The sequence below is a fragment of the Prionailurus viverrinus genome, chromosome E2 (genome assembly GCF_022837055.1).
Source record: "Prionailurus viverrinus isolate Anna chromosome E2, UM_Priviv_1.0, whole genome shotgun sequence".
NCBI lineage: Eukaryota > Metazoa > Chordata > Mammalia > Carnivora > Felidae > Prionailurus > Prionailurus viverrinus.
In genome coordinates, this window is record NC_062575.1 from 57,325,589 (window position 1) to 57,343,126 (window position 17,538).

The following is a 17,538-nucleotide window of genomic DNA, read 5'->3' on the forward strand; positions in this document are numbered from 1 at the left end:
CTTTTCTTGAGTGCACAGTCTCAGTTTAAAATGAGAGTTCTGGGGCGCCTGGGTGGCGCAGTCGGTTAAGCGTCAGACTTCAGCCAGGTCACGATCTCGCGGTCCGGGAGTTCGAGCCCCGCGTCGGGCTCTGGGCTGATGGCTCAGAGCCTGGAGCCTGTTTCCGATTCTGTGTCTCCCTCTCTCTCTCTCTCTCTGCCCCTCCCCCGTTCATGCTCTGTCTCTCTCTGTCCCAAAAATAAATAAACGTTGAAAAAAAAATTAAAAAAAAAATAAAATGAGAGTTCTATAGAAGGATCCTTTTATAATAGAGTATCTATGTGTTGTTTTTAAAAAAATTTTTTTTCTGGCTGTTGATTTATTCGACACAAAACAATCTCCAGCTTTGATGAGGTGGCTGACCACATCCACAACCAAATCTGCATGTAAACTGGAATTCAGTTGCTGACCCAGCCCAGGCGCCAGCTTTCTTGTTGGCACCAGGGGGCACAGCGTTTCATCTGTTGGTATCTCTGTCAGCTTCCCCTTGTGTGAGACTTGCAGGTCACTTTCCCTCCAGGCCTTTGGGCCATGGCCTCCCTGTCTCAGGACCTCTGTGGGGCAGTGTGGCAGGCATAATTTCAGGGGGCAGGTGGAGATAAGCATGGAGATCCTGGATACCCTCATTGGTAAGATGGCAGTAGAAATGTCTGCAGGCAAACTGTTCCTTTATGTAGCCTCATGATTTGAGAGACTGCATGGCCTTCATGATGTGAAGTTTGACATGTTCTTCTCTGCCAGCTCAGGGTGTTCTGGCATGTGGACATCCTTCTTGGCCACCATCACTCCCTCCTTGAAAGGGAGTTCATAAATGGCAATTCAGTTCTTCTCCGGCATCAACATCTTGGCAGCTGCTATGTATGGGACCGGTGCTGGAAATCTAGAATATCTAGGTTTTATTCAGAATTTTTTAACATTTCTCTTATTCTTTAAAAAAATTTTTTTTTACATTTTTTAATTTTTGAGAGACAGAGAAGAGTGTGAGCAGGGGAGGGGCAGAGAAAGAGAGGGAGACAGAATCCAAAGCAGGCTCCAGGCTCTGAGCTGTCAGCACAGAGCCCGTCACCGGGCTCGAACCCACGAACACCAGATCATGACCTGAGCCGAAGTTGGACACTGACTGAGCCACCCAGGCGCCCCAACATTTCTCTTATTCTTGTTTTGCAATTCAATAACAAAGCTTCCTGTTTAATGATGGTTCCCACAGCATTAATTAGTTGTGCTTTTGTTTTTTTAATCTATGTTTTATAATTTTGGATAACAATTCAACCCAGTACTTGAAGACCATGTAGGGTTTAATTCAAATAGGATTTGGGTTAGACATGTCAATTGCCAATAAAAGTATACGTGTATTGTTTGTATAAATACTACCTATACAGTATTTATACATGACTTACCACATTTGTTTCATAAAAATAACTTTAAAAACTCATATCTCTATCAATTTTAGGTGTCATAATTTATTCTTAATTGTGGCAAAAAATATATGCCATGAAATGTACCATTTTAAACTTTTTTTTTTTTTTTTTGAGAGAGAGAGAGAGCACAAGTGAGCAACAGGCAGAGACAGACAGGGAGAGAGAGAGAGTCCCATGTGAGGCAGAGAGAGAAGCAGGGTTAACCCGAAGCAGGGCTTGTGCTCACCCAAAGTGGGGCTCAAGCTCACCTGAAGTGGGGCTCCAACTCATGAATTGTGAGATCATAACATGTGTTGAAGTCGGATGCTTAACTGACTGAGCCACCCAGGTGCCCCTTAACCGTTTTTTTACTAAAGTGTTAAGTGTATTTACATTATTGTAAAGTCAATCTGGAGTTTTCTCATCTTGCAAAACTGAGACCCAATACCTTTTAAGCAGCCAGTTTGACATTTGTCTCCATTTCTAAGTCCCTGGCATGCTTTCTCTCTCTCTTTCTCTCTCTCTCTCCCCTCCTTCCTCCCTCCCTTCTTCCCTCTCCATCCACCCATCCACCCATCCATCCATCCATCCATCCATCCTTTCCTCCCTCCCTTCCTGCCTTCCTGCCTTCGTCTGCCCATCGTTTCATCCTTCCTTTTTCGTGAGGTTCTCGATACTAGGTTAGTCAGTTAAATGAATCATAGTGTAGCTCTCTGTGACTCATTTATTTCACTGAACATAATATCATCACATCTTAACCATGTGTATAAAGTGACAAGATGTGTTTCTTTTTTAAAGCTGGGTATTATTCTAGTGCATGTATATGCTACATTTTCTTTATTTGTTCACGAACATTTCTATTGTTTTCATTTATTAATGGTTTCCTGAATACTGCTATGAAACTGCTTTTGCAAATATCTCTTGAAGATAGTACTTTGAATTCTTTTGGTTATATACGCTCAAGTGGGAGGGCTGGATCATATGAAATATGATTTAAAAATTTTTGAGGAAACTCCATTCTCTTTTCCACAGTGGTTGTGCCATTTGCATTTCCTCTAGTGGTGCATAAGGGTTCCAATTTCTAGTCTTGCTTTCCAACATGTGTAGGTTTTGTTGTTGTTGTTGTTGTTGCTGTTGTTTAATGGTGGGATCTGAACGGGTGTGAGGTGATACCTCACTGCTTGATTTGTATTTCTCTAATGAATAGGGATTTTGAGCATTTCTCATATGCTTGTCTATTTGTATATCTTTCTTGGATTATGTCCATTCAATCCTTTGTCCATTTTTTAATCATGCTAGTTGCTTTTTGGTTGTTGTTGCAAGAGTTCTTTCTATATTCTAGATGTTAATTCTTTATGCTGTAGAGGCTCTGTAAAAATTTTCCTTCCATTTCTCAGATTGCCTTTCTACTCCACTGTTTCCTTAGAATTACTTTCTCTGAGTTCCCTGAGTTTAAATATATTGTGTTTCATTTCATTAGCCTCAAGATATTTACTGGTTATTTTTTGAATTTCATTTCGACCCATTGATTGTTCAAGAGCGTGTTGTTCAGTTTCCAAATACTTGTGGAATTTCCAATTTTCCATCTGGTATTCATTTTTAGTTCCATTCCACTGTGGTCAAAAAAGATACTGGTATGATTTTAATCTTCTTTATTTTGTTAAACTTATTTCATAGACAAACAGGTTGTCTCTACTAGAGAATGTTCCATGTGTGATTGAGAAGATTGTGTATTCTGCTCTTGCCTGGTGGAGTGATCTATGTTACGTCCAATATATGTAATTGGTCTATAACATTGTTCAATTACTCTCCTTATTGAACTTGAATGTAGTCTTTTTATCCAGTTAAATCGAAGTATTACCCTTTGCTACTATCATGATGCTGTTTATATCTTGCTTCAGTTCTGTCTTTTGTGCTTCATATATATGGGATCTCTGGTGTTAGGTGCACACATAATGATAATTGTTCTGGTACCTGAGTAATTTCATCTCTTTATCTACATATAATGCCATTTTTCTGTTCCTGCACCCTTTGCACTTAATGTGTATTGTCTGATATTAATATGGCCACCTGTGCCCTCTTTTGGTCTCCATTTGCATGAAATGTTCATTTAAATACTTTTACTTGCATCTTATGTGTGTCCTTAGATTTGATGTGACTCTCTTGCAGACAAGAGGTTGTTGGATTTTGTGTTTTACTCACTCAGCTAATTTATGCCTTTTAATGGGGGAGTTTAATCTACTTACCATCAAAGTAATTACTGAACGGGAAGGGCTATTACTGCTGTTTTTTCATAGTTTGCTATGCTTCTTGTGCCTATTTCATCCCACTTTTCCTCTTTTATTGTGTTCCATTATGTTTTTTTGATGTTTGTAGTGATATGTTTCATACCATTCTTATTTCCTTTTTGTGTCTTCTATAGTTTTGTTTTGTTTTGTTTTGTTTTTGGTTACCATGGGGATACTTAAAACATCTCAAAGCTGATATTGTCAATACGTACACAAATGTACTACTTAAAATGTCCACCCCTGCACCCACTTTATGTCACCAATAACCCAAATTCTTTTGTTTTATACTCTATAATTTAGATATATCATTTTTATGTCTTAAAAAAATTGTCACAAAAAGAGCAATTTGTGCTATTCATAGCAATAGTCCAATTTTCTCTACTTGTGTAAACACATTTACAGAGAGCTTTATATTTTCACGTGGTTTTAGTTACTGTTTAGAATCTTTGCATTTTAAGCAGGAAGACTCCTTTTTTTTTTTCTTCCTTAGTTTACTTATGTATTTATTTTGAGAGGGAGAGAGCAAGCAGGGGAGGGACAGAGAAAGAGAGAGAATCCCAAGCAGGTTCTATGCTGGCTTGATGTTATGAAGTATGAGATCACAACCTGAGCTGAAATCAAGAGTTGGATGCTTAACTGATTGAGCCCCTACAATATTTTTGGTTGATATTTTCTGATCTTTAAGTACTTGAATATATTATCCTATGCACTTCCTCATATATGTTCTGCTGAGAAACTATTCATATTCTTAGAGGAGCTCTTTTGCACAAGTTGGATTGCTTTTCTCATGATGTTTCACAATTCTCTGTTCACATGTGATTTTTGATAAATTAATTATAATACATCACTGTGTTAATGTCTTGACATCTATCCTACCTAGAATTCACTGAGGTTCTTGAATTTGTCTCTTTTCACAATTGTGAGAATTATAAACCAATAGTTCTTTATGTAAGCTCTCTACCTCCTTTCACTCTCCTCTCCTTAGGGGATCTCCTTAACGTGTATATTGGTCCACTTGTTGGTATCTCATAAGTCCCTTAGACTCTGTCCTTTTCCACATGTTTTTTTTTCTCCTCTCAATGGGTAACTTAAACTTATGAGTCTTTAAATTGTCTAATTCTGGGGCCCCTGGGTGGCTTGGTTGGTTGAGCGTCTGACTTCGGCTTAGGTCATGATCTCGCTTGTGAGTTCGAGCTGTGCCTTAGGCTCTGTGCTGACAGCTCAGAGCCTGGAGCCTGCTTCAGATTCTGTGTCTCCCTCTCTCTCTGCCCCTTCCCCGCTCATGCTCTGTCTCTCTCAAATGAATAAACGTTAAAAAAAATTAAATTGTCTAATTCTTTCTTCTGCTTGATCAAGTCTGGTGCTGGCCCTTTAGTGTAATTTTAAATTCAGTTATTGTGCTTTTCAGCTCCCAATTTATACTTGGTTGTTTTTCATACTCTGTCTCTTTTGATTTTCATTTAAGTCATGCATAGTTTACTGGATATCATTTAGTTACTTATCTATTTTTGCCTCTTCCTTCATGAGCACCTTTATGATAGTTATTTTGAATTCTTTGTCAGGTAATTAATAGTTTTCTATTAATTTAGAGCCAGTTTTGTAGTTTTATTTTGCTCCCTTGATTGGAACATGTTTTTCTGTTTCTATGTATGCCTTGCGATCTTTTGGTGAGGATTGGGAACTTATTTTTCTTAATTTTATTTAAATCCAAGTTAGTTAACATGTAGTGTAATAACGGTTTCAGGAGTAGAGTTTAGTGATTCATCACTTCTATATAACACCCAGTGCTCATTCCAACAAGTGCCCTACTTAATGCCCATTGCCCATTTAGCCCATCCCCCCACCCAACACCCCTCCAGCAACCCTCAATTTGTTCTCTGTATTTAAGAGTTTCTTCTGGTTTGCCTTCCTCTCTGTTTTTATCTTATTTTTCCTTCCCTTCCCCTATGCTCATCTGTTTTGTTTCTTAAATTCCACATGAGTGAAATCATATATATGTTTCTCTGACTTATTTCACTTAGCATAATACAGTCTAGTTCCATCCATGTTGTTGCAAATGGCAAGATTTCATTCTTTTTGATTGCCAAGTAATATTCCTGTGCGTGTGTGCGTGTGTGTGTGTGTGTGTGTGTGTGTGTGTACACCACCTTCTCTTTATCCATTCATCTCTCAGTGGACATTTGGGCTCTTTCCACAATTTGGCTATTGTTGATAGTGCTGCTATAAACACTGTTGTGCATGTGCCCCTTAGAATCAGCATTTTTTATCCTTTGGATATATATCTACTAGTGCAATTGCTGGGTCATAGGGTAGCTCTATTTTTAATTTTTTGGGGGAAACTCCATACTGTTTTCCAGAGTGACAGCACCAGTTTGCATTCCCACCAGCAGTGCAAAAGGGTTCCCTTTCTCCACATCCTCACCAACATCTGTTGGTGGCTATGTTGATAATTTTAGCCATTCTGATAGGTGGGAGATGGTATCTCATTGTGGCTTAGATTTGTATTTCCCTGATGATGAGTGGTGTTGAGCATCTTTTCATGTGTCTGTTAGCCATCTGGATGTCTTCTTTGGAAAAGTGTCTCCATGTCTTTTGCCCATTTCTTCACTGGATTATTTGATTTTGGGGCATTGAGTTTGATAAATTCTTTGTGGATTTTGGATACCAACTCTTTGTCTAAAATGTCATTGCAAATATCTTCTCCCATTCCATAGATTGAATTTAGTTTTGTTGATTGTTTCCTTCTCTGCAGTAGCTTTTCATCTTGATGCAGTCCCAGTAGCTCATGTTTGTCTTTCTTTCCCTTGCCTCCAGAGACAGATCTCGTAAGAAGTTGCTCTAGTCTAGATCAAAGAGCTTGTTGCCTGTTTTCTCCTCTAGGATTTTGATGGTTTCCTGTCTTACATTTATGTCTTTCATCCATTTTGAGTTTATTTTTGTACATGGTGTAAGAAAATGGTATAGGCTCATTCTTCTCCATGTTGCTATCCAGTTTTCCCAACACCATTTGTTGAAAAGAAGGTCTTTTTCCCATTGGATATTCTTTCCTACTTTGTTGAATGTTAGTTGGCCATACGTTTGTGGGTCCATTTCTGGGTTCTCTATTCTGTTCCATTGATTTATGTGTCGGTTTTTGTGCCACTATCATATTGTCTTGATGATTACAGCTTTGTAATACAGCTTAAAATTTGGAATTGTGATGTCACCAGCTTTGGTTTTCTTTTTCAACATTGCTATTCAAGGTCTTTTGTGGTTCCACACAAATTTGAGAATTGTTTGTCCTAGCTCTGTGAAAAATGCCAGCATTATTTTGATAGAGATTGTATTGAATGTGTAGATTGCTTTGTGTAGTATTGATATTTCAACAATATTTTGTTCTTCCAATCTATGAGCATGGAATGTTTTTCCATTTCTCTGTCTTCTTCAGTTTCTTTCATAAGCTTTCTATAATTTTCAGTGTACAGATCTTTTACCTCTTTGGTTAGGTTTATTCTTGGTATTTTACATTTTGGGTACAATTGTAAATGGAATTTATTCTTTGATTTCTCTTTCTGCTGCTTTATTATTAGTGTATAGAAATGCAACTGAGGGATGCTTGGGTGACTCAGTAGGTTAAGCATCCAGCTCTTAATTTCAGCTCAGGTCATGGTCTCATAGTTCGTAGGATCAAGCCCTGCATCAGGCTCCGCTCTGACAGTGCAGGACCTGATTCAGGTTCTCTCTCTCTCTCTCTCTCTCTCTCCCCCTCCCCCACTGATGCATGCTCTCTCTTTCCCACTCTCTCTCAAAAAAAAAAAGGAAGAAAGAAAGAAAATAAATGCAACTGATTTCTGTACACTGGTTTTATTCTACCTTGTGACTTTGCTGAATTTATGGATCACTTCTAACAATTTTTTGATGAGTCTCTTGGGTTTTCCATGTTGAGTTATCATGTTATCTTCAAAGAGTGAAAGTTTGACTTTTCCCCTTTGCTGCTTTCGTAATTCTTTCTTGTCTGTGTATTTTGTGAATTTGACTATGATATGCCTTGGTGATGCTGGGTTTTTGTTGAATCTAATGGGAGTTCTATGTGCTTTTGGATTTTGATGTGTGTGCCCTTTTCCAGATTAGGAAATTTGCTCACATAAGCCTCCTGCCCATTTTTCTCTATCTTCATCTTCTAGGACTCTTATGATTCAAATGTTATTTGTCTTTAATAAGTCACCAATTTTTCTAAGTCTTCACTCAGCTCTCTAGTCTCTGGTGTGGGAATTTTGTGCCCTTAGAGACATGCGATCAGGTACCCCTCCTTTGTCTCAGGTTTCTGTCCACTCCCCCACCTTTACCCTGTTTGTATCCAGGCTGTGTGCCTTCCAGATGGTGCCTTCCTCCAGAGTTTTATCTAAGATTGGGCTATGTTTCAAAACCCCATACTTCAGAGATCACTGCAGCTTGGACCCACACTGATTATCTGGGGTGGGTCTTGCTGAGCAGTGGCTGGGTGCCACCTTGTCCCAGAAAACATTTGCATGATTGTACAGCAGCAGAGGCTCAGAATTTATGGTAAATCCCAATACACAGCTGGGATCTGGTTTTGCTGTGCTCTGGCATCTTTTTTCCAATATCCATAAATGTGGCAGCTCTTCAGGATCTGCTGGAACTTTTGCCCAGAGGGAAGCTGTATGGCCCCTAAGCCTCTATCAAACTCATTTCAAGCAGGGGAACCACTTCTGCCCATGTGGCACATGGAATCCTTAGACTGCGATCCTGCTTCTGGGGATTTGCCCTACTTCCTCACCAGAGCACCACCAGGCACTGAGAGCTCCAAAACTTCAGACTCTGTGCTCCACTGTTTATAGAATCCTGGTGGTATTGAAACCCTCTCCTTTCTCCCTGTCAATGGTTTTGGGGAACAGATTTCTTGTCCACTCCTCTACAAATATTTAAATATTTTCACTCTTTGTCTCCAGCTACTTTCGGGGGGTAATGGTGTTCTTGTGCAATCACAGTGTGCTGCACTCTCCCCTTTCTCTTTCTCTCTCTGTCCTCTCTCTGTGAAAACTGCTCCCTAAGGTCTGAGTCTCTGCAGCTTTTCTCTCCCCCAATTCACCTCTCCATACCACATACCTGCCAAGTTCTCTTGCTCAAATTATGCAGATTGTTGTTTTAATCCTTAGATCAACTTCCTAGGTGTTCAAAATGGTTTGATCCTGATCTAGCTGTGTTTCAGGGACAAGACAAGCTCAGGATCCCCATACTGAACGAATCCTTGAGTATTGGGAATTTAAAAAACAGCCATCGGGGCGCCTGGGTTGCTCAGTCGGTTGGGTGTCCGACTTTGGCTCAGGTCATGGTCTCACAGTTTGTGAGTTCAAGCCCTGCATCGGGCTCTGTTCTGGCAGCTCAGAGCCTGGAGCCTGCTTTGGATTCTGTGTCTCCCCCTCTCTCTGCCCCTCCCCTGCTCATGCTCTGTCTCTCTATATCTCTCAGTAATGAATAAACATTAAAAAACAAAAAACAGCCTGTGGTCCCAGGATTTATGGACTTGCTTAAATGGAGAACACAACAGCCAGCTGTACAGTAATTCTGGGGTCTGTCAAACATATTCTGGAGATGTGTAATGTCTGAGTGCTTGTAATTTCAGTTAAACAATTATTGTTTCATGTTAATTGCACATGATACACCCCTCTCCTGGTGTTCCTCAGCTCTGCATTCTCTCTTGTGTTGGAATAAATACTTACCTATTCTGTGAATAACCACTACAATGCAACAAGAGGGTGTTCCCATTCCCTCAGCCCTCCATTTCAGGCATAACAGAAATAAGTCCTCCAGGCAGCTGCAAAGAATCAGACTGTTGCCCATATACATCACTCACGTCTTTCTCTCCTGAGCAGAGTTGAGAGTTTTCTCACAGTCTTGCCATGGAGTGCCAGGTAGGGTGAGCAGCTACTGTGGGCAAGTATAACAAACTTTTCTTCTTTCTTCAAACTGGATCTTCTTCATTTGTGCTTGCCTGTGGGTGCTGTGTTCTCCCAACTGGCTTTTGGAGCACTCAAAAAGACAATTTGGTCAATTTGTGTCTTCATGGAGGAACAAAGTCTTGGTGCTTCCTATTTCTCCATCTTCCCGATGCCCTATGATGAATATGAATTTTGTACATTAACATTTTAAAGTATATATATACATAAGTGCAATAAGTGGGTTAATTCTTTTGATAACTTCCAGCTGTGTCTTCTCATCACATCCTGGGATTGTTGACAAAGACAGGGGAAGAAGATTTATTCCCTACAGTGGTACTGGGAAGATATGGAAGCTGTGGCTTCAAGAATTTGGTTAATAAAAGACTAAGAAGGTGATGGATAAAGTTGAAGGGTAGAAAGAATGTTATAATGGATGTAACTAAACTGGGACAATTACCTTTAAAGGAATCCTTACTCCCAGAAGAGATAAAGAATATAAAACATTTGGGGAAAGCCCCAGTTTAAGACACTGATGTTTGCAGAAGAAGGTCTTTATGAACACAAAGACCCAAATCCATTTTTTTTTTTTAGCATGTGTATTCTCTGAAAGGAAGTTTGGAAATTCTGGAAAGCTACATATTCCATGCTGAAAGTAATGTTTTGGACCATTTCAAATATATGAAGGATTAATTACTCGAGCATTTTTGTAGATTAGAACTTTGAAAATAAAGATTTAAAAGGCTAAATATATATAGGGGAGCCTGGGTGGTTCAGTCGGTTAAGCCTCCGACTTTGGCTCAGGTCATGATCTCACAGTTCGTGAGTTCGAGCCCCGCATTGGGCTCTGTGCTGACAGCTTAGAGCCTGGAGCCTGCTTCAGATTCTATGTCTCCCTCTCTCTCTGCTCCTCCCCCACTCATGCTCTCTCTCTCCTTCAAAAATTAAAAAAAAAAAGGCTAAATATAATCAATTTGAGAAGTCCTTTTCTAAAGGTTCATTATTCTTCTACCAACAAATTCTTCCTTGTTCCGAAGTCCCTAATTTTGATAAACACGGGAGCGTCTTTATCCAACCATCACTGTTAAATAGGTTTCACATAATACACAGCCTACAGCAACTATGTGTAATGCCTTAGGAAGGCCTTTTGTGAGGACTTTATCTTTAATAAGTATCAAAGTGTTTATAGTGGAGACAGAACTTATGAATACAATGAATCTGGGGAAAACATTTACAAGGTTGAAATCATAATAAAGTTTAGAGAACTCACTTTCCAGATATCATTATAAAAGAAAAAATGTCAGAAAGTCTTTTTTCAAAGCTTCAGCCTTTTTATATGTCATTGTATTCTTATTGAATAGAAGATTTACAAATGTGAATGTGGCAAATCTTTTTTCCAGTCTTCAAAACTCACTCATCAATAGATTTCATACTGAGAATAAACCTTACATATGTAAAGAATGTGGCAAAGTCCTTAACCAGTAATCAAAATTATCTGGAAGGTACATACTGGGGAGAAACCTTGAAAATGTCAAGAATGTGGCAAAGCCTTTAATCAGCACACAAACCTTTCTGAATATAAGAGAATATTTACTGGGAAGAAATATTAGAAATCTGAACAATTTGGTGAAGCCTTTAACCACTGCTTAAATCTTCTTTGATATCAGAGTATACATTCCTGGGAGAAACCTGAACAACATAGAAATCATAGCAAAGCCTTTCACCAGGACAACATAAGTTAAACAAGCATACTGGGGAAAAAACTTATAAATGTAAAGAATGTGGAAAAGCTTTACGTGGAACTCAACATTAGAGAATGTATAGTGGATAATAACCCTTGAAATGAACAGACAAAAAAAGTTGTTGTAAATGTACATATTAGAAAAAAAGAGAATCATACAACATAAAAATTTAAATATGTAAAGCTGGCAATGTGTAAGATGAAAAAAAATATATAATTAAGAGCAGAAAATTCACAGTGAAAAGCACTAAGTGTACACAACTTTTTAGATATTAATCTAAATCAGCATATTTATTACTGAGAATAAAACAGGTTAAAACACATTGTTTATAGTAGAGCCTTCCACATGTTAGGGGCTCTGACCTCTATGCAGTTGAAATAGGTGTGTTGCTTTTGATTCCCACAAAATTTAACTATTAACAGCCTACTATTGACCAGAAACCTTATGAGAATATAAACAATTTGGTCAACATATATTTGGAATGTTATAAGCAAAACCATGGAAACCACAACTCTCAGATTATTATATCAGAGAAAGAAGACTGGTTATTGAATGTTTGTAGTCTGTATTTTGACCAAGTATTATACAGTGATTTTGCAGTGGTTTTTTTTGAACTGAATATATTTTAATTAATAAAACTGAATGGGTTTTCATGTGTTAACACTGATTTGTAATGAAGGAAGTGTTATCCTTGAACCAACCTTAACCTACTCTGTCTTAAACAACATTGTAGGTAAATAGACTATAATGACAAAGTACACTTGAACCTTGAACATGTGGTTTTGCACAGTGCATATCCACTTACATCCATATTTTTAATGGTACAATACTGTAAGTGTATTTTCCTTATGATTTTTGCAATAACATTTTTTGTCTACCTTAATATAGTTTATGATATGTATAACATAGAGAATATGTGTTTATGGACTGTTTATGTTTTCAGTGAGGATTCTGGTCAACAGTAGGCTATTTGAAGTTAAATTTGGGGGAGTGAAACGTTATATATGTATTTTCAGCTGCTGGGGGATTGAAGAATCAACCCCTCCATTAGTCCACAGTCAACTGTACTTATGAATGCCGTGGGATAACATCACAATATTCCCTTTTTCCAGTAACCTGAAATTATTTGAGATTATTTCCCCCCAATTTATGTACTGTATCTTTTCCTCCATTTTGTAACTGCTCAGACATTATAATGGTTCAAATATAGATGATATAAAAGTATTATTGAGAGTGTAGCTAATTTGTTTATATTGCACTGGACTCCATTTTATATAACCAGGTTGCCTGTAGGAGGTTCGAACTGACATTAGCTCCTTCTAATAGCTAATGTATTAGATAAAAGCCCCCAAAGTCACAAGCTAGTGTACGTTCCTGATATGACATCCCCATTAGCCCTTGTGAACACCAGTCTCCACCCCCAGTGTATTTACCTGTGCACCCTTTGGAGAAGACGCCCACAGAGTTTACCATACTCCACTCATTTTGCTTCAGATTGTGCATTTTAGACTTGGCCCAGGCATGGCAAGGCATTACAACCATGAACCATAATAAAGGCACCTGCCCCAGTTCCTGCCAGTCTCTGCCTCAACTTGAAGGCATACTGTATACATGCTCTTAGGTCTATGAGTAATAAACCTATTTCAATTTCCTCTGTGTTCTTGCATTGAACTATGGCTCATGATCTAATTCCCAGGGGCTCTACTTAACAAATAATAATTTACCACAGTCACTGCAAATATAATTATAAGCCATACCTGCACAATTCTAAATCAGTATTTGTAAAATTTTGTTCTGTAGTATCCTTTGCTCATGTCCTTTTTCTGAGTGTTCTGAACACAAAAGACTCCCATGATTTTGATATGCATGGAATGCAAATTATAATTTTACCAAGCTTAAGATATAATTGAGGTGTAACAGGACTAATGAGGGAAAAGTTTGTGCGTGTATGTGTACCAATATCTTCACAATAAAAGGGAACATCAGATCAATGTAGGTAATGTCAAAGTTTCAAAATTGATGATTTCCTGGCAAACTCAAATGTTACAGATTCATAATAAGAACACTTTTATGTACATTGTGTTGAATTTTTCTCTCCCAAATCTCATGACTCTTGATGTGAGAATCTGCCCATGCAAATCCTGTCATGTCTATCTGCCTATTACTTGTGTGGGATATACTCTGTTTTCCTTGTTCCAATGTTCATGAACCATTGTTTGTATGACTTGCTCAGGGATTTTAAGAATGGCTTGCATTGAATTACATGCTGTGCAGATATTAATTAACATGGGGTTAGTTATACAGTAAGCCTATTAAGTTCCATGTGTAATTGATATATTTCATTCTGTCTCAGTGGGACAAGAGCACTGTTTCAGCTTTCTTTAGTTAATGTTTCCTTCACTTTTTATAAATGATATGTTCCATGTTCACATTGCTGTGACAATTAATCAGGCAATGAGAAAGCATGAAATATGGCCTTTTGTAGCAACGTGGATGGAACTGGAGAGCTTTATGCAAAGTGAAATGAGTCATACAGAGAAAGACAGATACCATATGTTTTCACTCTTAGTGGATCCTGAGAAACTTAACAGAAGACCATGGGGGAGGGAAAGGAAAAAAAAAGTTAGAGAGGGAGGGAGCCAAACCATAAGAGACTCTTAAAAACTGAGAACAAACTGAGGGTTGATGGGGGGGTGGGGGGGTGGGGGGGTGGGAGGGCAGGGAGGGTGGGTGAGGGGCATGGAGGAGGGCACCTGTTAAGATGAGCACTGGGTGTTGTATGGAAACCAATTTGACAATAAATTAGATATTAAAAAATAATAAGTAAATAAAAAAATATGAAGATGTCATAAGTCATGGGTCATTTTGATATTTGAAGTGAACAAGCATGGGACAGTTCTGGGTGTGTAGCAGTTTTCTATACTTAGGAAGATAACAGTATTCCATTGGGAGTAATTTTACTGCCCCATGTAAGAGATGAAAACAATCAGATGAAGTCTTGGCCTGAATTCTGCATGTAGAGAGAGACAGCACACTTGTCCTGGGCTGCACTAGTGACTCTTAACTTAGGAAGGTAAACTCTAATCGTTTTCTTTCCAAATCATCTCTAGTTCTTCGATGTCTCCTCATTTCTATTCCCATCAACCTAGGCATCAGAGCTGTCCTACTCCCACATCAGTCACTCGGGCCCTTGTAGGTTTGTTCTCATGAGCAGTTTGGATTTTTTTCTGAGCAATGAGAAATGATCTTTTTTTTAAAAAAATTTTTTTTACATTTATTTATTTTTGAGAAACAGTGAGACAAAGTGTGAGCGGGGGAGGGGCAGAGAGACAAGGAGACACAGAATCTGAAGCAGGCTCCAAGCTGTGAGCAACCGGTCAGCACAGAGCCTGATGCGGGGCTCGAACCCACAAATTGTGAGATCATGACCTGAGCTGAAGTCAGACGCTCAACTGACTGAGCCACCCAGGTACCCCGAGAAATGATCTTTAAACAGATCATTGGAGGCCATACTTAAGACTTTTTTTTTTTTAACGTTTATTTCCTTCTGAGAGACAGAGCACGAAGCAGGGAGGGTCAGAGAGAGAGGAAGACACAGAATCTGAAGCAGGCTCCAGGCTCCGAGCTATCAGCACAGAGCCCCATGTGGGGCTCGAACCCACGAACTGCGAGATCATGACCTGAGCCAAAGTCAGCCCCCCAACCAACTGAGCCATCCAGGCGCCCCTATGTATAAGATTTAAATACAACATTGTCACCACTTCATTAAGATAAGAGGAAAGAGGTGTCAGTGGACCAGATTTAATTCAGACACTTGGCACTGAGAGAGTTATGAGGGCAGATAAAACATGATGATGGTATCCTTTGAGAGGAAGATAAGACTGACCTAAGAAAATATGGAGAATTCTTGAAATGTGGGTGCACAAATGGGAGGGAGTTCTTTTTGTCACTCCAAAGGCTTAGGAACCTACATGTGATGAGCAAATGTGACAGAGATGGAGACTTGGGAAATGTGGGTTTCAGAGAAGTCAGTTCCTATCTTCATGAGTTCATAAATTCTATGTATTGCTGAGGACAGGGGATGCCGGATGACATAGATTCCTGTACTTTTCAGGCCAAAATCAGTTGTGGTGGATGGAGAGGGTTTGCTGGAAGATGCAAATGTTGTGGGCATAGCTTTCCAATGTCACATGGCAGAGTAGATACGGGAAATGAGGAAGCCTTGTGGACCCTGGCAGGAGCAGCAAACTGCACTGACCTTCCACAAAGCACTAGAATCTTAGGTTTATAAACGCATATTGGTCTGATCCACTGTAGATGGATGACATTCCAGTGAAGCTGATCCACAGCTGGGAGGAAAACTCAGTCCTGCTTGAGCCCCATGATGAGTGTTCTACTCAGGATTGTGCAAGGTACTGATTAGTTGGGGAGCAGTTCACCAGTCCGAGGCAATGAGTATTTCTGCCCCAAACAGTCCACTAGTTTTTAGGCTAGAAGCCCCTCTGTTCATTCACAGCCCATGTAGCATTTTTTTCCTATCTGATGTGTGTCTGTGTGTGTGTGTGGAGAAACAGGATTTCTGTCCATCGTGGAGACAGATGATACCATGAAGTTGGGAACCAGGTTATGCTTGCAATTAACATTAGCACAAGTACTAATAATAATGCATTTGGGGGTAGCTGTTCTTTTGTGTTCCACTATACCATGAAAAGGCCAATGTGTACGTAATACAAAAGAAGATGTATATTTGTATTATGTAAACAGTGAGTAGATAAATGTTCATGTCGGATAAAATGGCATATACACTCTATGGTGCGCTCTAGCTTTTCCATTTCTTCCCTGTGGTGTTGCCCACCTGCAGGCGTTGTGGTCACACTTGCTCTCTCGTGGTCATAGATGCTTGCCCCACTATCAGGTATCAGACCGTGTTCCACGCAGCAAGGAGGGTGTGTAAATATGATGGGACTTAAGGAACTTACTCTGCAACACTCCTTTTTGTCTCAGGATAGGCCATCCTTTTCAAGGCAGTTCTGTCTTGCTGGCATACCACAACTCTAAGTAAAAACATATCTGTAACACAGGTGGATATGTGAGATTGTTGGGAATGGCCAGTGTTACCTGAAGTGTTTCAACGCATCTGACACAAAGGACATCATGCCTTGCACTGGAATCAGCTGCTACGGAAAGCACCTGAAATTTAGAGTGTGCTTACTCAGATGCGCAAGAATTGTATAATGTATACAAAAGGAGTGCTAATTCTTTATACTTGGGCACAAAGAGCTGCTTAAGCATGCAATTATTTATTGTCTTGAACTAAAAATCATGAAATACAGATTCATAGTGAGAATGCTGCTTTATTCAATTCCATTATAAAATATAACACCTGTTAATGTGTGGCTATATGTGTTTAATATCTGATGAAATGTTTGAATAAATGCCAATTCACAATAAATTGTATTATTTGATGAAAGCTTGTGAGGACAGATGTATTTTGGGTAATTCCAGGATGCTCAAGGAGGGTGTTGAGGAGAAAATGAGTCATGGAAGACATTAAAGCTGAAATAGACCATGTTAGAGTCAGACTTATTAACATGTGTATGTTTTGTGTGTGTGTGTGTGTGTGTGTGTGTGTGTGTGTGTGTGTTCCACTATGTTAGTGGAACATAGAGGGTTCCTAAGACTGACTTTTCTGTGCATAACTCAGGGATGACCTTTGATTTAGTTACTACAGAGACTGTCAAATTAATTTTGGATCAGATTTACTTGGGGCATTTACAAAATATCAGATATCTAGGCCTCTTCCCATGTTACTCTTTTTTTTTTTTTTAATTTTTTTCTTTTCAACGTTTATCCATTCCTGGGACGGAGAGAGACAGAGCATGAACGGGGGAAGGGCAGAGAGAGAGGGAGACACAGAATCGGAAACAGGCTCCAGGCCCTGAGCCATCAGCCCAGAGCCCGACGCGGGGCTCGAACTCACGGACCGCAAGATCGTGACCCGGCTGAAGTCGGACGCTCAACTGACTGCGCCACTCAGGCGCCCCATATTTCTTTTTTTTTTTTTAATGTTTTATGTTTTTTTTTTTTTTTTTTTGAGAGAGAGACAGAGTGAGAGTGGGAAGGAGGAGCAGAGAGA

The 17,538-nt window shown here is 39.3% G+C and overlaps 1 pseudogene; it reads right to left on the reverse strand.

Moving 5' to 3' along the window:
- Positions 1 to 358: 358 nt before the first annotated feature.
- On the reverse strand, positions 359 to 882 carry LOC125152609 (40S ribosomal protein S10-like; annotated as a pseudogene).
- Between the last annotated feature and the right edge of the window lie 16,656 nt (positions 883 to 17,538).